Source organism: Perognathus longimembris, chromosome 16 (genome assembly GCF_023159225.1).
Source record: "Perognathus longimembris pacificus isolate PPM17 chromosome 16, ASM2315922v1, whole genome shotgun sequence".
In the NCBI taxonomy this organism is placed as follows: domain Eukaryota; kingdom Metazoa; phylum Chordata; class Mammalia; order Rodentia; family Heteromyidae; genus Perognathus; species Perognathus longimembris.
The window spans coordinates 50,929,710-50,952,297 of NC_063176.1; positions in this window are offsets into that span (position 1 = coordinate 50,929,710).

The window sequence follows — 22,588 nt, forward strand, 5'->3', positions numbered from 1 at the left end:
GATGGTATTAATGGATAAACGGATCAAGAAATGTGATACGTATACAGAAAGAAATTATACCTCTTAGGTCTTAAAGATGGAAGATAGGCTTTTGTTCCACTTATCTATACTTTGTATTTTGATTCCAGAATTTTTGAAGGAGAGTTGTATTTAATTGCAGTCATTTCTTAATATTGTCGGATAAACTATTTTGGGACCTCTGTGGATACCAAAATTATGGGATGCTTAAGTGCCTTATATAAAAAGGTATAGTATTTACATACAGCATACACACATCCTCTTGTATATTTTAAATCATCTTGATTGCTCAAAATACTGAAGCAGCATGATGCTGTTTAAATAGCTGTTCTGTGTTGTTTAGGGAATAATGACAAAAAGTCTGTACATGTTCAGCTCAGATGCAAATTTTTTTGTTTTAATATTTTTGGTCTACATTTGGTTGACTGTATGAACAAGGACTATCAGATGCTTCGGGATGTGTTATAAGCTTGCAAATTTCCCTCCCTCCTCTCCTCTCCTCCCTCCCTCCCTCCCTCCCTCCCTCCTTCTCTCCTTTCCTTCCTTCCTTCTTTTTTCTTTATTTGTTAAAGCTGAAGCTCTACCACCTGAGCCACACCCCCACATCAGTATACTCTGCCTCCCGAGAGCTGGGATAACAGGCCAGCAGTGCTTTTCTCATTAAGCATTCTAGAGTGTGACTTATTATCTATCATTGATTCTGGAAAGTTCCTGGCCACACACATGTTCTGAGTATTTCTGGTTTTATTTTCCTTCTTGTATAAAATCACATGCATTTTATACTTTTTGAATGGTCAAAAATTCTTGGATAGTTTGGAGTTATCACATTTTCTTCCTTTCCTCTTCTACCCCCATCCTTTCTTACATGAAACAAGGAGCTAGAGGGGGTTGGGGTGAGTACTTTTTATTCCCTCAGATGAAATAGGACTTGTCTTCTAAATCTTTACATCAGACATACATGAACTTTTTTTTTATTACTTCTTGTAATTTGGTTTGCAAAACATAGATAGGGTTAAAATAATAGTTTCTCTGTGTGTTTTGATGTTTGGCCTGAGTATGCTTGAAAGAATTCCATTCACACAAAGCTCCCATTGCAGCGAACCCTGCTAGTAACCAACATGCCTTTAGTATGAGCCTTACCCTATTCGAATGACTTTACCTGGAACAAGTAAATGGAGCAACAGCACAATTCCTGCAGCACAAACTGACATTTTGGCCATCGCTTCCTGTATGATAACTCACTGATCTACTACTCCTTTCCTTCGGGGCATTGTTTTTATATACCTTCGTGGAACCACATGACTGGCTGTGATAGTTTCTCATCACTGTGACAAAATGCCTGAGGAAAACAAAGGAGGGATTTAGTTTGGCTCACAAAGTGAAAGATTCCAGTCCATAAGCAGCTGGCTCCATTGTTTTGGGGCTGTGATGAGGCTGAATATCATGGTGGGGAATGCATGGCAGAACAAAGCTGTTCACCTCATGTTGCTAGAGAAACAGAGTAGAGCTGACAAGCTGCTCCCTTCAAGGTCACATCCAAGGGGACTTGCCTCACTGTACACAATCAGGTCTTAGCTTCCATGACTTGCCTCACTGTACGCAATCAGGTCTCACCTTCCATTATTACCACCATTTCCATAGTCCACTCAATTACCAATCCACCAAAGGATGGTTAGAGATGCCTGCGAGCCACAGCGCCACTTCCAGCCTTTTCTGTTGATGTGGTGCTGAGGAATCGCACTCAGGACTTCATGCATGCCAGCACTCTACCACTGAGCCACATTCCCAGCCCATCATTTTTTTATATAATATTTTTTGACTTTTTTATGTTGACTATACATGACTTGGATAAATTAGACATGGAAAAACATTGTAATTATAAAAAGATAAACACACACACTTAATTTCACCAAGGAGAAGTATTGAGTCTAGAACTTCCTGGGCTGCTAGTGAAGTATAACTCATCACATGGAATAATGGCAACCTTCACTGTTGCTTCATTACAACTTTCCTTTCAAATATCTTTGCACATTAACGTAACAGGGACGATAGAACTCTAACTTGTATCTACATATGTCCTTGGGATCAGCAAGAAGCAGATCTGGCCAGTGCCCATCTCCTCACCCGGGGAATCCTGGGAGGTGTTGCCTTTGCCTCGGTGCCCATCAGCCCCCGCAACTCCTGTTCCTCTAGAAAAAGAGCGTTGAGGCCAACACAGAGCCCTTCCTGTGCTCCCTCACAGTCTTATTGTTGTGATGAGGGATTTAGAGGAAAGCATACATTTTGTATTCCATCTGAGAAAAACGAACCATCAGTGGACATGATTATTCTAAACATGTGCAGTTTCAATAGACACAAACCTTAAGGAAACCAAGTCATTTCTCCTCCTTCCTTTTCTGCCATTTCTTCTTCTTCCCACGCTCTAGTCTTTCAAGATATAAGTTCCTGTTCAGAGACAGAAGCAGGAGCGTGGATCTGGCTCAGCTTATATATCACGCATGTTTAAAGCAAGGTAGAATAAGCATGCTAACGAGATACAGGAACAACTAAGTTCATCAAATGTTAGAAAAGATACACAACTGCCAATAGCTCTTTAAATATAGTGGTACTGTGGTATCTAAATAAATATTTTAATTGTTCTCAGTATAGTGGGAAAACAAAGTATCATTTACTCAATATCTATTTTTACCATCAGGGCTGTAAGTGATATTTATGTTTTTCTTCTTTCAACATCAGCACATCTTGGAAAAATGTAATAATTCCACATTAATGTCTAGTCAGTGGGTATTTTAAATAATTCTGCAGATAAGTATAGAGCCTTTCTTAATGAACTTTGGTGACATGCCATTATTATGTTACTGCAGAGGAGATTAAAAACAGCACCTAATTTCTGTTCAGCCACAATTAGGGGTGAGGTTACAGCCTGGTTCATTAATCTTACAGATAAGAAATAAACTCGTTTTTCCTAAAATGTTATGAGATTGACACCCGTGCTACTGTGGTGGTTTGTTTATTTGCATGTAAACTGTCTGGGCTTGTGGGCATGGTACTTGATTTGTCACCTCAGGATAAGATAATTTGGGATCCTTCCCATTTCCAGATTATGGCATGCGTCAGGAGTTGAACTAGCTGACAGACGTGATGTGCTTGTCTTGTGGTTCCAGAGGGCAGATGCTGTGAGGGGGATGATGGTTTGAGAGACACGCTGGTTTATTACCAGACACACTTGATTCTAGAGGTTAATGCTTCCATGCACAAGGCACACCACACAGCGCATGCTCTTCATCCTGGGAGCAGACAGAGCTGTGGAGAGGTTCGCCGGTTCCTCTGAGATTCTGTGGCTGGGCGTCTGCCTCGCGTGAAGTGTCATGGTCACTTTATGGTTTTTGGCATCTGCAGTTGGACTCTTTCGAACAGGTGTGCACCTACTCACTTTGCTATTGCATTTTGAAAACATAAGACAGAAGTTCAGGGATGCCACAGGTGGATGCAGTTAATGATCTTATGTTAATCTATGACAACTTTTAGGACAGGTAATTGTGAGGAATAAGGAACATTTCACTGAGTGGCTGACATACGTGAGGTATTGTTCAAAAGGTTCTTGGCTCTTCACGTGTATTGTTCTGGCATCAAGATGAGGCAGGTGCCATTGCTCAGAGATAGATGGTAGCTTGTCCCAAGATGTAAGCTGCCCAGAGTTGTTACTTCGGAGAATCTAAAGGAATATCCAGTCCACTCAAAGTTAAGGGGAGCTGCAGGGCTGCAGGGAGGAGTTGCCACCACCCTTGAGTTCTGGTGGCGTTCATCACTCCCAGGCTGGGGAATCTTGGGGTTGTCCTGACTTCTTCATTTGTCTCATGAAGCTTTGCAGGTTGTCATTTGTTATGATATCAGCACCTCCTTTAATAACATGTGAGATTTCCTTGTTCCACATTAGTTCATAGCAGACAGCTCTGATTCAAGGTTCTTATGCCATTGGCAGGGAATTCTTAATCTCTTTCAATACATCACTCTGTTCAGTGGAGCCCCAGGTTCTTCTACTAGCTACCACACAAATTTGAGAAATCTGGGACAGTAATTCCATTTCTATTCCCTTCCCACCTGTTCCTTCTCTCCCTTCTCTTGTGCTTCCTCCCTTCCTTCTTCCCCTACCTTTTCCACAGGATTCTGTGTGCTAAAGAACCATGTACCTTCAGTCTTTCATAGATTTTGTTGCTTACTTGGAAGACCATTTTTTTTCCTGAGTAAAAATAGCTTTTGGTTTGACTATAGTCTGAGAAAGATTCCCACATGCCTGGAAGTCATGGAATCTATGATTCCATGTTGCTGTGCCATAAAGAAACATCTCCATGTCCCTCTTTGTCTTTCTCTTACCAATGTCATCTTCAGCTACTCAGATGTTTGGTCATTTAGATATCATGTCTCTACTGAGTGGATGACTCCATAACAGAACTCAGCTACTTCAGTTTCTCAGTTTTAAGGTTGACATTTGTCCTCATATTTTAACATCCCTGGAATTGGAGTGTATCTTACAATCAATGGTAAATAACATTTAAACAAGGGCATTTAAAAACTTTTTTTAGAGATAAATTGATGGCATACCATGTAATCAGTGGTTTAAAGGTTTAAAGGTGCTTATGTATTTGAAGACCCAAAGCGGAAAAAATATCTCTTTTCCAACCAGTATTTGTTAAACATCTCTTGCTAAATGGTGGGGATATAATAGGACAGATCCCTGCTCGAAGAACTGAGATGCATAACTGTATGCAAAAGAAAAGTTTGAAACCATCTAATCATGCAAGTTTTCCTGAGTTCTATAGTATTAAAACTGCCTTTAGAACTGTAGTGAGGACTTGTCAGTCTTCAAAGCTGTCAGTGTTCTACCTCGATGCAACGTGTTCCTGACAGGGATCTGCAGAAGTCAACGTGTCTCAGGCGCTTTCACTTTTAGACTTTCTCTCAGCCTAATGAGAGGCCCTTTATCTTAATTAGGTTTAAATATATCTTCCTTTGACCCTAATCAACCTCTACCATAGAGTTACAAATTTCTTAAGACTTTTTTTTTCCCTTGCTGTCTTTTGATTGACTTTTCTCAGTAAAGTCCTTTCAGCTAGGAATTTCCTTTTAGAAAATGAAGAGGCAGAAGGAGGAGGAGGAGAGAGAGAAACATTCATAGAAGCTAGCCATCTTTCTGGCGCCTTCAGTCCCCCCAAGCTCTGACTGTGGTCCATGGGCCAGTGGTAGAAGCATCATTTGGGTGCTTTCTAGGACCATTCCAGAGTGACTGAAGCAGAATCTGCATCTTCACTGGGGTCTCAGAGTAATTTACATTTGTATTAAAGGTTGAAAATGACAACTGTACATCCTGATCCTGTTTAGTTTTAATAGCTAAACAATGAGTTAGATTTCACTATTCTTAATTTCTAGCTAAGAACAGATATAGGTGATAGGTTGGTTTTTGGTTATGTTTTGATTTTAAGATAGTGTAAAAGTGAAATTTATTCAGCAGAAATCATGTTTCAGAATTTTATCTTTTTCTGGCCTCGCCATCTGCAGTACAATACTATCACTTCCTCTACTCTCATCCCTTTCTCCTTTCCTTCTTCTTTTCTCTACCCCACTTCTCTGTGTGTAGTTTCCAGTAAGGTATAGGACCATGAGAGCAAATAATTCATTCTATACAGTATGACCGGTATATGGTGTTGGTAAGCCTTGATATTTGGTAAATTATGTGTACTAAGTGCATTTTTATTTAGGAGATTTTCAATTTGTGAGAGACTTACTGAGTTATATCCTCAGTGTTAAGTCAGAGTAGCATCTGAACAGTACTATAGAAAGGTTAAGTCACTTGCTTGGCATCATGTAGTTGAAAAGCACAGGAATGAGTTTTCAAACTCATTTTTTTTTCTGGTGTAAATTATAATTTTTTAAATTATTGTTCTAAAATGTCAATGCACGCCAAGTGAAATATTATCTCTGTTTATTTTTTGCACAGCTCTTAGACATAGTATAGAGCTTATTATATCACACAATAAAAATAAGCATGCAAAATAATGTGCTCAAAACATTACACTCCATGTACTCAGAAGTGCAGAAAACTGAGGACAATGGGGAAGAATGACTGGATTGAAGAAGGTCTAGTTAACCGGATAAAACCTAAATATAACCGTGCTTGTCAGAGCAGTTCTACTCAGAGGTTTAATTTCTTTCTTTTTTTTTTTTTTTTTTTTGGCCAGTCCTGGGCCTTGGACTCAGGGCCTGAGCACTGTCCCTGGCTTCTTCCCACTCAAGGCTAGCAATCTGCCACCTGAGCCACAGCGCCCCTTGTGGCCATTTTCCATATATGTGGTGCTGGGGAATCGAACCAAGAGCTTCATGTGTAGGAGGCAAGCACTCTTGCCACTAGGCCATATTCCCAGCCCTCAGAGGTTTAATTTCATGTCCAGTTTTTCCAATAAGAGTGAGGGGTAAGGAGTAGAAAGTCCTCTACTCAGGAAGAAGGAGAAAAGAGTCATTTCCAAGCCTGGCCAGCGGATGTAAGCATCAGTAAATACTGGGTAAGCACAGAGAAATGAAGAACATTCGAGAGTGGCCCCATTTCATGCTGGTCTTGATGGAATTCCAATCTTTGTCCTAGTGAATAACTTTTATAATTATCACAGACAATGGCAACAGGTAAATGTTGTTAGCCTCATTTTACAGACAAAGATGAAATCTACAGAAGACATCGAATATGAAGCCAGGTCTAAGTAAACATAAGTATTCTGATTTAAGTGTTTCTTTTCAGCCTACCCATGTTCCTTAAATATGAGTCATTCTTATTGTATCTGTACAATATTTGTGCTATTGTTTACTGTATAATTTTTCTTTAAACTTAGAATCAATAAGTAGTACCATCCGGGAAATAATGGATTGGATATATTTTGTTACACATGTTTTTGAAATGTGTGATCACAATAGATTACTGTCTGAAGTTTGGCCCCTAAACTTTAGTCACCATTCATTTGCCTTAGTGCCAGGTTGCCAATTGTCTTAAAGTTTATATCTGGAAATAAACGTAAGCTGACAGAAAAATTATGAGAAGGGTACAATGAATTTGTCTGTATCCTTTATGACACGCCACTATTTTCTTTCATATGCTTTCTCTTAAAATTAGAAAATTGAGCCTTAGAACAATATAATTTTCTTGTCTCTAGCCCTTATTCAGATTTTACTCGTTGTCCTCCAAATGCCTTTAAGATATTATTTATAAAACTCTGGTCAACATCTAAGCTAGTAGGTCAATTGCTTTATGTATCTCTTGGGCCTCCGTCAGCATGGCAGCCTCCAAACGTTTCCCTCCCCCTTTGCGTTTTAGGGCATGAGATAATGTTAAAGATTATAAGCTGATTTGGTAGCGCACACTTCAGTTTCAGTTTGTGTGATGTTTCTTTGTGGCTTAGCATTTCCCCCCCTTGTTTTGCAGGAGCATCATAGCACTGGTGTTGGATCCTTCCCAGTGCAGCATTTCACTTTTGGCTATGATTTCCCATCAGAAGGAAGCAAAGATCCTTAGCGCAAGGAACGTCAGATTCCAGAGCTGGGCAGGGAAAGGACAAGGTCACCTTGGGATGTTGCCTTGCCCCTAGAGTCAGGAAATGCTTACTTACATGGTTCGGGGAGCCACTCACAGAGATCATTTGTGGCCAGCACGGGACAATATAGGAACTACAAATAAATGGCAGTCATGGATAATCACCCACTGGGTAAAATAAACAGCCATACTCAACCACGGGCAAACTTTCCTGATAGACTCTGAAACAGTAAATGTAAAAAGGATCAAGGCAGAACTAACAAATGCCAAGTAACAAGAAGAAAACAAAGAAACAAACCCCACAAACTCAAAAACGTTGGATGTAGGAAGTCACCTTGTTGTAATTGTGGTAGTCATGAATTAGTTTGGGAAGGTGCATGACGGATACTAAAATTAGGGAGAAGTGTAAAGAACAGAACATTTACATATCAGAGTATCTGCTCTGTCCCCTCTATAGTCTATTGTAACCAAATATATTTCCACTAGAAAAAAGCTGAATACTGAAACACCAAGATTTCAGGTCGGCCATGCCCAAGATCATTTGCTTATGGAATGCGCATGCATGTAAAATAGTGGCCAAAGCTTAGTGCCTCGAAACTCTGGATTTCCCAAACTCCACCCGTGTTGTCCTCTACCTCTGTCCCCAGTGGGGTGGGGTTGGCACTGGCAGACATCACGATCGCCAATTCTGCCTCCTTTGGGCTCTGATTTTGATCAGATCGGATCTGATCTGACCAACATGAAGCTCTCTTTACTAAGCAAGGCCCTTGGGTTTACTACAAATAAAAACAGAAAAAAAAAACAACCCTTCCTTTTTGCCCAGTGACAAACGAATGCAAGATACTAAGCACATAGTGCTCAGCTTGCTGTCTAGGCTTTTTTCTTTTTGCTGTTGTTTTGTTTTTGTGTCAGTACCAGGGCTTTAGCGCAGGGGCTGGGCAATGCCCTTGAGCTTCTTTTGCTCAAGGTTAGTGCTCTATCAGTCATATCACACCTCTACTTCCGGTTTTTGGTAATTTATTGGAGAGGAGAGTCTCGTGGAACTTCCTGCCTGGAGTTGGCTTTGAACTGAGATCGTCAGATCTTAACCTATGGAGTAGCTAGGATTACAGAAGAGAGCCACCGGTGCCTGGTTGCAGGTGGTTTTAATTCATCTTTAACTAATTCCCATTATCTTGTCATAGCTATCATGCCTATCTAAGTTATGTTGCATTAATGTGTGACAACAGTTAGTTCTCCGGAAGCCATTGTGGCCTGCTGGGTTAGATTAAAGCAGGTTGTGGGGAGACCGGCCAGCTGTCATTTGTGCATTTTCTTTGATAATCTATACTAAAGGTGCACAAAAGGGGCCAGCCTCCCAGCCTGTGACCCCCCACTGCCACTTAGCTGGTAGCAAGAGGCATTGCAGATGACCACGGTAATGGCGTCTTGGGAGGGATGGAAGACGCCTCGCACATGGTAGGGAATCTGTCAGTGACAATGGAATCCTTGGATTCAGCTTAAACTTCAAGGGATGTTCAGGTCATTATTGTACCACAGCTTCCCAAGTATGAAATGGACATATCATGGGAAGTAGATTTTCTTTTCCTCCCTAATGAATTTGTTTTTTAAAAATAAAAGCTTTAGTGGTTAAGAGGAGCTACACATCGGAATCCTCTCCATTCTTGAGTCCACGTGTTTGCGTATATATGTACATAACCCTGAGTGTGTTTTCATCTTTGCTTATGTTTTAGCTGTTATCTTCTGCACATGAGAGATAGTGTAACTTCACTGACCAACTACCGGGTTAACAAAATAAATACGAGAAAGAGGAAACATATTTTGTTGGGAAGGGGATGAGGAAAGGCTAGGCAAAGGGAACAGACACATAGAGATGGGAAGGGTGAGAAAATACAAGTACTGTATTCGATTTAATGTACATATGTGAACATGGAACCAAGTAATGTGAGGGGCTGGATGAGATTTGGAAAGTGGGGGGGGGGGAGAACGGTAGAAGAAGGGGGTGACATGGATCAAGATGCATTGCATTCATAATCTTGTTGAATCGAAAGCCCTTTATGCAACTGCTTTATGAAAAAGGAAGTCTTTACAAAGAAAATGAAATCCTAGCTCTCCCATTGCTACTTATTGAAGAGAATTAAATGGGAAACTTAGCTGGGATTATTTGGTAATATAGTCGAGTTCAGGTGTAGACCACGCTTTGAGGACAGTATGGAGTCTTCCCGCTGCTGGAAAAGGACCGACTAGGCCTGGTATGTTGAACACAAGAACTTGCAAAGCTTCTTGCCGAGAAAACCTCCAGTTTCCTTACAGAGCTGGACTGGAAAGCCTCATTATACCCTTTGGCATATGGGTAGCATGACACAGCCAAGTGGCTGCGGCGTACAGAATAAGAAAGCCTTAATTTCTAAAATAGCAATGTCATGGGCTCATCTTTATAGATAGCTGTCATTTCTCAAGCCTGGGCTCTATAGGTCATGCACCATAATGTGGCCCACACTAACCGAATTCAAATGGTAAACCCGGAGGAGAAGTACAGCACTCGTTACCTTCTGTCCATACACAGGAGGAAGTCATTAAGCTCAGGAAGGTTAAATAACCACCTCACCTTTGCAATTGTAGAGCCTGGATTGTAGAGCTACAGTGTCTGGCCTATCCTGTTCGTTCCCAAGAGTAATGGGGACACACACTATGAACCTCTCTGCGGTGGCTTCCTCAGCATGTTTCTCTCTCATTCTGGAAGCGAGACTGGATGACAAGGAGATGGTTTATTTTCTCTTCCCTGGGGGGGTGGCCAGCCCCAGTTCCTCCCTGCTAGATTGGCATAGCTCATGCATTTTCTTTGTCAGCACAAATACTAAATGATTAATATTACACACTTAATGGTTCTCTTTAACCCTGGGCTGGAAGTTCCACGAGGATGGGGAGTTGGGTCTCTGTTGTTCACACACATTTGACAGTAGGTGCCCAAGAAATACTGTACATGCAAAAGCCATTACCCAGTTTGCCCTGGGGAAGTTTTCCCTCCTTCAGCCTTGGGAGCTGTCCTTTATATTCACTGTGCATTTTCTTTCTTCCCTCCTACCTTTTGACTTATCAGAAGGTGTGGCGGGCTGGATGGCATGTCCTTCTTCCCTGGCACGGTCCCTTTTCCTTTGCCCTGCACTACATTGTGTTCCTATCAAACCATCAGCTGGTTCCCCCACCCCTTTTGTTTCTTATTTTTCTATCCCTAGAACGAATTTCTAACCGGCAGCAGCACTATGGCAAGAAAACACCACCCTTGAGCATTCTGCTTACTCAGCGGAAAGCAGCAACTCTTCCAATAAGCAATTCGGTGTTCAGCACCTAAGATTGACTCCCTCCATCCAGCAAGACTGCAAGCTCAACAGAACTCAGAAGGGCACGAGAAAGTTCCCTGGTCTGTTTCTCTGACTGCAGGGAGGAAAAAGCAGCACAGACCGAGGAAAGACTCGAGCATTTTCAACAAGTAGAACTACCTGGACGATTCTAACTGAATTTCTTCAGAAGAGGTTTAGGGAATTAAGAATGATTTGCTTATCAAGGGCCATGAAGAACATACTGTCTGAGATAAGATGTGGTTTTACTGTTAGCCCATCATCTTTCCTAAGTTGGGTGCTTGTCAAGGGCAGATGTTTCCTCTTCCAAGGTCATGATCTGTGATGTGTGCCGATTTCCCTGGTATAAATATTTCGATCATGGCTGATTGCAAGCTAGCACCGTGATATCACTGAATAAGAGGAAAGAGAAATAGAGAACCCACAAGATAGGCTCTCATGACTTACTAGAAGCCCAGGCAGCCCCTCAGTCTGCCTGGATTCCATTAACAGAGTGGCTTACGTTGAACCTGGAGTTTCTCGTGGGAGAGCATGGTGGGTGGTGAGAGACAAAAGAGCAGAACCAAGCCAGTGACTGTGGTAGCAAGACCAGGAATGGGGACCAGGGAGGACAGAGAAAGACATCCCAGCTGAGAGGCTGAAACCCAGAGGTTTATCACTGGGGGCTGGCATGGTTGACCTCCTGGGCGAATTGGATATGAGCCTGAAACTTCACACTCCAGTTGAGATTTGCAGGCGCATCCCAGAGACCACCCAAGTTTGGTTGCATAGCACATAATTCACTTTGTCAACCAAAACAAAGTGAACCTGGCTACCATGTGAATCACACCTTATTATTTATTTATTTTTATTTTTAGGACATATGAAAATTATTCTACTGTACCGTAATCTAGTAAGTTAGTCTACTACACTGTAGCCTATTAAGTGTGTGATAGCTTTATATCTAAAAAACCCGATGTACTTCCCTTCGTTAAAAATGCTTTGTTGCTAAAAATTGCTAGCAATTATCAGAGCTATGGGAAAGATGGAGCCCATGGATTACCTCATGGTAGGGTTGCCACAAACCTTCAATTTGTACCAAACACACAATGTTTCTGAAACACAATAAGGCAAAACACAATAAAATGAAGCTTGCCTGTTTAGTAATAGTTCCTGTCTTAAAGGGTTTTTCAAATGATGGGTTATTATAATATATGTAAAGTATTTAGCATGGTGTTTCACACAGGAAAAGTGCTTAATGTGGAGTAGAATAAGCTAGAATGTGGAAGAGTGCCTGGAGCTTCCTGGGAATTGGTCTTGGAACTACCAAGTACTGGCAGCTTAGTTCTGGGGACTGGCTGGCTGGCCCAAAGCATTAGGCCAGAAGTGGGTTGGTCAGTGTAACTGTTTCATTTGTTATCATGTTATCACTTGTTGCTGTTGCTTTGGAGACAAGGGTTCCCTATGTAGCCCAGGCTTCCCTGGAACTTACTATGTATCCCAGATAATGCTGCTGTTTCAGTCTCCCAAGAGCTGGGATTACAGACGAATCACCATGCCTGGCTTGATGAAAAGAAATAAATGTATTTGGATAATTTGTGGGTTTTTTTCTCTTTGCCTATCATGGAAACTGCTAAAAAAAAAATAAAATCTCATCCTGTTTTTCGTTGTGGCAGGCTATTCCAAATGGGTTTGAGTTGGCTCAGAAACAACCCAAAAGTATATTTTTCTGTTGGAGAGAGTGGAAACTATAGAGAGAGAAGGAGAAGAGGTGAGAATATTACCAGATTAGAATGGGGAATTTAATCGTGGGGTGCCTGTCCATGAAAGATGTGTGTGTCCACGTACGTGTGTCCATGTGTGTATAAGTGTAAGTGTGCATGGGTTTTCATGCATATATTTGTGCACACATATATATGCATGTGTATGTGTGAGAAAATGTGCACACTGCATGTGTGGGAATGCATATATAAGCATATATATGTGTGCATGCATGTATATGATTGTCTATCTGCATATACCTGTTTATGTGTATGCATGTGTGTTTGTATACGTGTGTATGTACATCCATGTGCATATGTGTGTATATGTGTGTTTGGTTATAAGTCTTATAATTGATGTTTTTTTCACATGAGAGCATCTTTCTGTGTGCCTTTGTCACTGTGTACAATCTGACTCCAACATTAGTTCCCAAGCTTGGTTCTGCACAGATCTATCTGCTAGCTCTTTCCTACCTCAGGGCCTTTGCACACATCCTTCCCTAAGCTTACTCATCCCCTCTTCAGAGAAGATTACCCTCTCACTACTCTTTGCTTCCTTCAGTCTCCCCAGGTGGCAGTTTCAAAAGTAGATTTCCTCTCTGCCTCCCTCTCTGCTTCTTTTTTGCTTCTATAGCTGGCATTTGAACAAGTTATATTTGGCCAGATCAGATCAGGAAATAACTATTTCTCAATCAACACAGCTCCAAACCTACTTGGGAAGGATCTGCCAAGGATGAGCATATCTCATCGATTCTGTGATAACTTTTGAGTATTAAACTCAACTTGTTTTTAGATATTTAAGAGTTCAGTCCAATTTTACACCTCCACTTCAGTTTCGTATCCACATTGTGTGTTTTCTCTCACTCTGGAATCCATCTCCACTTCAGATACCAGTGAAATAGGTCTTCAGGATTCATCTTCTACTTGGTCACTTCCTTCTCCTGCTTCCTCTTCTGACACCCCCCCCCCCCCCGCCCCTCCAGCTGTCAACTTCCATTGGCATTTTAGAGTTGCATTGAAAAGGAGAAGAGAAAGAGGTCTGTGAGCTAGGTGGCTGTGTGATTTGCAGTTCTCTCTTACCGGGGACCAATCAGATAAAGCCCAGCAAGGCACCGGGGTGATGCACGGCAGGGGTCCATGGAGGGGGGACCTGGTGATCACCATCAGGAAGCAACTTGCTAGCCTGGTCACATTGGATTGTATAGCACAGGTCGAACCAGCTACAGTTATTTATTAGGAAATTATTATATTATAAGGAAGAAGTTCTCTTAGATCAAGGGGGCAGGAGGGGCTGAAGAGAGCCATGGCTTGAAGGAGTCGGTTCATTTTGGAGGGGGAGTGTGGAGAGGTGGAACTTGGAAAACACCATTTGGTTTGTAAGCTTGACGTCAGACTCGCCCACACTTCCCTGAGCCATCTGTCGAGATCTTGCTCTCTCTTGCTTCTCCCCTGCACGGAGTGCATGCAGAAATCTGTGGGAAGTGCTCTCAGCTCCCCTCGGCACCAAACAGAGAGGCTAACGGAGAAGACAGTGGCAGTTTTGAGTCTCATTTTGTCCGTTCCCCTTTCTAGAGTGGACGTTTCATTTCCTGGGGCTACAGATCAGTGTTGGCATTTTTCCCCTCCTCTCTCTTCCAGGTCATTTTTTACTCTCTTTCATCCTCTCTCGGTGCTTCATGCTTTGACTGGATTTTGAGCTTCCATTTATTGACTGGGGATAAGAGTAGATTTAGGCTTGTGCCAATGCACAGAGGAAAAAAAGAGATTTGTGAATGCCTGACAATCATCACTGTATTCTAGGAGGTTTCCATCGGTGAACCTTTCCCATCCTGGGCTCGGGAGTGGCTAATGCTCATTATTTCTTCAGCATTAGCCATTTGGAGAGAAGTCAAATAAAACCACAGAATCCTAGAATTCCAGCATTAGAGGCAAACTTGCACATTCTCACAGTACACTCTTAAAAAAGTGCTTGTGGTTTTTCTCAGGGGACTCTTGACAACTGGACACATGAATGAGGGACTCCAAGCTGTCTTAGGGCACTGCACTAAAGGCACGGCTTCCTCTTGTACAGGTGAGCATGTGTAGATTACACTAGCAATATGTAGGTACACTAGTTGAAGTGGGAATGCTCCCAACCCTTCGTCCTCCATCCCCAGCCCCCCAGAGAGGAGGCCCTAGACCCTATTTCTGCAGCATAAGGAGGTGACAGTCCAGCAATAAGCAAGACAAGGGGTTGTCAGGGCCCACAAGTCGAGAGTAGGAGATGAGCGAGCACGCCCGTTCCCAGTGACAGACAGTGGAAGACATCTTTCTAGCGATGTGATATCTGATTTATTTTACTTTTTTAGCTGGAAGTGATTTTCAGCTCTCAATTCTCTCTGAGGGCCCCAAACAGCAGAAACCTGTGGTGCACATCTACAAAGCACAGCTGGGATATCCGTGTGTCATAGCCGGGGAGTTGTGTCATTTCTGGAGGAGTGTCATGGGTGGGATGGGTGTGGGAGGAAGGCAGGCCCACCAGGAGCCTGGACTCCCGCGCCCACAGGAGAAGAGTAGACACGGACGTGCTTCAGAGCTCACCACATCTCATTTCATCTTTGAAAAAGCCCATGCTTTAGATGAAATTCAGGTAATTGATCCAAGTGGACCAGAGGCCTGGAGGTGGTTGCTGTGGAGGACGGGCGCCACAGATCACCCTGTGCCACGGGGTGTGCATAGATCACCCTGTGCCACAGGGTGTGATCCACAGATCCCCCTGGTAGATCCATATCTCCTCGGGATCAGGATTCCTTCAGTTGTGCAAGCAATCAGGTAGGAATATCCAGGTTGTGCCCCCCGCCCACACTTGCTTGTTTCCCCAGGACTTCTCATACACCTTGACAGATGCATCTGGATCCAGCCATCACCTGCCTCGGGTCTGATAGATTTCCTTCACTTCCTCAACCCCCAGCCTCACTGGGGAAGGGGAAGGGAGTGGGGAATCAGCTATGACTGGCTTTCCATGTGCGTCCTGCTTCCCTGTGGTGGTGTTCAGTGCTCTACAGGCATCACACGCCTGTTTCTGGATAGGCTTCTCCTTTCTTCGGCCTGGGAGTGGGGATAGTGATGGATTGTGCAATGCCACAGTCTCATTTCACAGAAGCCCCTGAGCTGCAGCTTGGTCAAGGACATGCAGGCAATCAGGGGATTGAATTTAGTTTCTAACAAACACCTAGAGTTTCTTAGTACACAACACTCTTTTTTTTCCCCCAGATGGATATGTGCTTTGTTGCTTCACTGAAGCCCTGTATCCAAATATGCATACATTCTCACACTAACGAGAGTGCACTTTCCTCTAGAGAGGAACTGCCGGGCCCGGCTGTGGAGAAGCATCTCTTCCAAAGCTTCCAGTCACACCCTGTGATTGTTTGTGATCTGCTCCCTGGTGATACTCTGTACCGGAGACCTCAGTGGGGAACCTGTGGTACCCCTCCTGTACAGGCAACAAGAGTGACTTGCTGTTCTGCCACTCTCCAGCTCTGCGGTGATGAGCTGGGCCATTTCAGACGAATGCTTTTGCTGCAATCTAGAAACGCAAACCATCACTCACCCGAGTGAGGACGCTGGCCAGGGGAACAAGGCAAGGAGGCTCTGTGGTCCCAGTCCCGCAAGAGGAGGGGCCCAGAGGTGGGGGCTCCCTGTTGGGAATCACTTTCCCCTCAATCCCCAGTATACGGCTACACTTGGGAACAGTGGCTCGTAGTGAGAAACCTCTTCCCCTTCAAGGTGGCATTTCATGATGTCTGGAAACAGTTTTTGGCTGCCAAACCCGAGGGAGTGCTGGCATCTTGTGAGTGGAGCCCAGGCCTGTGGTTACCTATCCTGTGATACACAAAATAGCTCCCTGACTGCAAGGAATTGGGGGTCCAACATATCAATAGTGATGCATTTGAAAAATCTTAGTATGGAGCCAAGAAACTCTTAGGAGGAGTAAGAAACACTGGAAACAAACCAGTCCTTCCAACGGCTACAGACCAGCTCCAAATCATCTCCATGTCTGAAAAGTCCATGATTGGATTTTCAGCCTATCTTCCCAACAGAACAAATGGAAAGCTTCTTATGAGCAGAACAGCAGGACAAAACCTCACTAACAATGCCAAGTAAGTGTGTGTGTGTGTGTGTGTGTGTGTGTGTGTGTGTGTGTGTGTGTGTAGGGAGTTCAGGGAACTGTGGAAAAGGTACCAAAAATCAGAAGATTCAAAGTTCTTTACATGGCTCATTGGTTAAATGTTAATTTTCTTTAGACCATAGTTAAAATTAAAGATGTATATGGTAGTCTTTAGAATAACAGTGGGCAGAATGATGATTTTATTCTATCTATAAAATCAATCAACCAATCAATGTATCTATCATCTACCTCTTATCTATCATCTATTTAACATCGATCCATCATCTGTCTGTCATCTTCATCACCATCATCACCAACTTACTGATCAGAGGAAAGGACACTTAATGTATTTGAAAGAATAATTCCAGGTAAATAGAAAATAATATCAAGACAAGTTAACCCAAATCATGTCAGTGGTATATAAAATGAAACGAATCATTTCCATTACATGGCAAAGATGATCAAATGACACGAAAGAAACAAAACCTTACCAAAAGACATGCTTTTCAGTCAGCTTGATTCTGAAAGGAAATTGTCATAGAATAACAAAGAATACATATAATGACTACCATTGTACTTTTATGCCTTTATATTCGTCCAGTTATTTAATTGTTAACTATTTTCATCTTCTTAGAGATGAGGAAGCAGTGGCACAAAAAAACTAAGCAACTTGCTTCATTCCTTTTTATCAGTATTGAGGTATTGTGGAGGATTCTCCTGTTTGTGGCATTTTTAGGGGTGTCTCGTTTTTCTCAGAACACATGCCTTTATTTTATTCAGCTAATATAATACCCATTGCTAGCCCTGTCCTCATTTAGCCACATTTCCATGCAGGATTGTTTGGTTGCAAGCAGCAGAAACAGACTCTCGTTGACTTGAGCACAAAGCAAAGTGGATGAAAACACACTGGAAAATTCTTAGGATGGACGACAAGTGTTTTAGAAGCAGGCTCAGAAGTCAAGTAAGTTCCAGAAGGGTGCATAGAGTTGGCAAGAAAGATATGACGGGTAAATCACACTAGAATGTTTGAGCTGCAACCATTTTCATTGATTTCTTTTTATCAGTTTCCCATGATTCAAATTCGAGCATGGGAGCATTTGATTGACGTAACTTGGGTCTGATGCCCTCCTCAAGATTAGGACCCCAGACATTTCTGTGACGTGCCCACCAGGTCAATCTACCCAAAAGAAAGTGTGGTCACAATCATCAAAGAAGGCAAAATAGATTATTGGCAGACCACGTTAGCATATGCCTGCTTCTACTATGTCCTCTCCAAAAACTTCCAAGAGTTCTCATTTTCAGAAAGAAATTTAGCAAGGGAGGAATATATATGGGGACAGAATGATTGGGATGATCTCAGTGGTGTGTGTGTGTGTGTGTGTGTGTGTGTGTGTGTGTGTGTGTGTGTGTGTGTATGTGTGTCCATGTGCTCCTGGGTCCTGGGGCTTGAACTCTTGGGTGTTGTCCTTGAGCTTTTTTGCTTAACGCTAGCCCTGTAACACTTGATCTACAGCTCCACTTCTGGCTATTTAGTGGTTAGTTGGACATAAAGTGTCTCATAGACTTTCCTGTGTTGGCTGGCTTTGAACCATGATCCTTAGCTCTCAGAACTTCAGGCATGAGCCACTGTCATCTGGCTTTAAGTCATTTTTTTTTTAAGTTGTAGGAAGAAAATTGATTTCTTTTTCTTTCTGTTATTTTTCCTAGAATGTGGATTACTACTTTTTTTTTCTTGGATTAAAAAAATAAAGTTTGTCTTTCAAGATGAGTGGCACGAGGGAAGAAAGTCCCTTTTGATGGCTTAAAAACATGACGCTTGCCCTTCTACATGAATAACAGAAAACACGTGCTCTCTTGAAATGTCTCACACCTTTATCCAACCCTGCACAGGAACAAGAAACATAAACACCCTCCCGACTGCCCCAATCTAGAAGGGACCCGTGTTTGTGTGTAGAAGGCAGAAGGAAGCAATTTCCTTCTCTTCTCTGCCCAAGTGGGCCTTTTCCACTTTGAAGTTTGTTTCGCCAGTAAGGTGTTTCATTATTTCCCCCCACATAAAAACCTGTGCATTATGAGACCCTGTTGAAGATTTCCTTGCTGGCTCGTGTAGTCCCGTCTCTGTGCAGTGAAGGAGACTTGGGTGGATGATGAGAAGGTTGTGGGAAAGGAAGGCCTTTTAGAGAGAGTGGGGGACAAAAGGAATAGAAAAGTTGTTTTGCCCTGCAGGGCTTACAGAACCCCCCACCCCCTCCATCAGTGAGTGGGTCACTTCACCTCTGTGCTGTTTGGGAGAATCATCATCTAATTCCAAGCCTAAGGCTGGGTCATCAGATCTACTCTCTCCTCCCGACCCTTCTCCTAGCTTTGTGTTACCATTTTCATGATCAAATTTCTTTGCTCCCTTGGATCAGCAAAGGCAGAAGTTATGAGACCTCTCCATCATTCTCCCCTCTCTAAGGCCTTTCCTCTTTGGTCCATTTTTGGTCTTCCCTCCCCCCCCCCCTTCCTCTCTCCTCACCTCAATGATTCTCCTCTTCTCTCTATAACTTTTGCATCTCTGGGGATTTCTGTCTGTGCCTCTGGGCCTTTCTATTTAGTTTTCAAAACCCATTCTGGGATTCTATTTTAGTCCATCCATCCATCCTGCTGACCGCAGTAGAAGGGAGGAGGCTTAATCAGTCCCAGCCGCTGGAGGGCTGTGGCTTAGTTCTGCTTGTGTTGTTCCAGTCGGGGAGTTGATTTTATCATTTCCCAGTAGGCTCCAGGAGCACTTCCTGTTTGGAGCTAGGATGGCGCTTTCTCTGCGTCTGACAATAAAGTTGGCTTCTAAATCTCAGTTTAGAATCGATGGGACACTAAGAAAAAAAAATAGGGAAAGAGTTTGTGCTGTCTTAGCATTTCCTGTTCCAAGAGCAGATTTCTTATGCTTTGATGATTCCAGAATGAGCCCCAAATGGTGAAGTGGCTGGGGAGGATTCCTGGGTGAGGTGCAAGCTTTCTCCCTTGAGTCTTCTTGCTAAGCGTGGCGCATTCTTCCAGCAGTTCTCACTTTCTTGAAGTGGGTCACTCAGTGTTCATGCCACCGGCTCCACCCAGAGTGCTCCTGGAGACAGTGTCACCCAGGCCCTAGTGACAAGAGAAAGTAAGCAAAACACCCATCATGAGACTAGCGGTACAACCCAAGCTGTGAACGAAGTAGAATGAGCAGAGTTATTTGAGCAGAGGATTCATGAATGAGGCCACTCTCGAAACCCAAGGGAGGTTCGGAGAACACGGCTCTGCCACACAGGCAGTATTTACAGAAAGGAAAAGGCTGAAGAAAGCAGCAGCCAGGAAGGAAAGAAGTAGACTGGTTGCTCCAGAGCTCCTTTGGAACTTTTTAAAGCAAAGTGGCCTTCCTTATCACCCTGGCTAAGACAGTTTTGGAATTAGGTTATCATGGCTCTCTCCTGATTTCTGGGAAGGTCAGATAAACAGCGTAAGTTCAGCTTGGTGATGTGTAACAGTGGTGTGAATGACTCCATTTTGGTTTGCTTTGGGGGGTGGGGGGAGCCATTATCATAGTGAAGTCCAAATTAGTGGTGAATCTTATTGAATTCGAGGGAGGCTGGCCCCAAGCTTTGTCCCTCAGTGACTCGAGTGATGCCCCGATATTCATCTCTGGAGCTGGCTTGTCTCTTGAGGGTCCATTGGCTAGCGCATCCTTGGGGTGACCACCTATCTCATGGTCTCTGGTGGCCAGGGATGAAACTGGATGAAGCACTGGGTTCCTGGAGGGAGAGAAGGAAGGAATGGGGAGGATCCTTGTGCAGCCTCTGCCCGCCCCCCCCACTTCTCTTCTGCTCCATTCTGGTGTGTTCTCACACCTCCCAGGCTGCCTCCTCTGGCCTCCAAATGGAGCTCACAGCTTCCTGGCAGGGCTGGCCACTCTCCATGTGTTAGGAATTCCTGGGACAGCAGCCCCTTCCCCCCACCCCCCTTTACCTGCCTGAAACCAGTAATCACCTGACTGTCAATCACCTGAGTCAGCAAAGGACCCCCGACTCTGAGGTCACATCCTGGGTGCCCTGGTCACGTCTTCCTCACACAATGAGTGGTTCCCCAGGCTCTGAGATCACTTCCCTGTCCCCTGTGGTCCTGCCTCCCGCTCTTCCCCGTATAATCTGGACCAACGAAAGTCCTTTCCTCTTTTTCAGCTCTTCCTTTCCCTCTGTCGCCCCACACCTCCATCTTGTGTATGCTGCAGTTTGCTCTTCCCCCCATAAACTCTCTTCTGCCTGAACCATGTGGCGAGTTTCCTTCCCGGCGAACCTTACACATACCTGGGTCCTCTCAGCACCTTCTCCTGCCACCGTTACAACATCCGTTCACACTGATGCCTGACGCCACCCAGTGCCGCTCACACTCATTCAAACGCAAATGCGCTCACTTGGATTTGGATTTGGGTCTGGAGTGGGGCCTGAGAATGTGCATTTCAAACAAATAATCCGAGGTCACCAATCTTCATATGTCCTTGGCTGTTGCTGTTTGGGAACTGATCTGGGTCAGTCATTGTGCTAAACCGTCCTCTACACAGCCTTCCAAAGTTGCCTATGATCAATCAGTAGCCATGCTTCAACGGGAGCCATAACTCGCCACGATCCTTAAGAGAGTTAAAATTGCTTCCAGTGGCAAACAGCTGACCTCTTCACTTGTATGCTGTCTTGAAGGTCACCTTGCTGCATCCCTGAGCTGCTGTCACACTCCGAGGCTATGATCGGTCCTGTCTCATCTCCCATGCAACGCAGCGATCCCTCATTGTACATCCCTGTACTTGGCCAAACTGGAATTAGGAACTCTCACATTTTATTTTGTGGGCAGCACAACTTGAACTCAGGGCTCGGGCACTGTCCCTGAGCTTATTTTGCTCAAACTTTGCACTCTACAACTTTGAGCCGCAGCACCACTTCCGGTTTTTTTGGTGGTTAATTGGAGGATAAGATCCTCATGAACTTCCCTGCTCTGGCTGGCTTTGAACCATGATCCTCAGATGTCAGCCTCCTGATTACAGGCATGAGCCACTAGCGCCTGACAGAACTCTCACCTCTAGTTTGATGCTCTTCATCCTTACTTTTCCTCTTGTGTAGGCCGGGTTAGTTCCCCACTTGTTTCCTAGCCCCTGTCCCTTTGGATCTGGCTTGTCTGCAGTGGACCATCTGAGACAGATTAAATGTCAGCTCTGTGCTGGCCGGCTTCCTTCAGGGGACTCTTGCTAATGATATTATTGATCCAATGAGTAATCTTAACTAGATAGAATCAGCTTCTCTGAAGCCCACGTTCCAGCCTTTTCTAGGAGGAAACTCCTTGCTAATTGTCCCGGCGACTCCTGTCATTGTCCTGAGTCCTCTTACCGCCAAGCCAGTGGGAAATGGAAGGTGGAACTGGGAGATAGGATGCCTGGTGGGTTTGATGCCGAGACTGCAATCACAGTGTTCTTTCCTGATTGGTTTTTTTCTTAGAATCCAGGTACCCTTTGAACTAGAAATAAAGTTCCCAAAGAATTGTGGATGTATTCATGGATTTAATTTCTCTCCCCTCTGTCTCCCAGTTCTACCGAAGCCATTGTGGAAGCGTTTGGGTTTCCTCAGCGACTCCTGTTCCTCATTTCCTGGGATAAGAATGTAGACAGATAGAAACTCTTAAGCCTTGTCCTTAAAAGTCCTGACTCCTGTCGTTATGGGAATGTTGGCTGTTTCGAATTAGCCCTGACCTT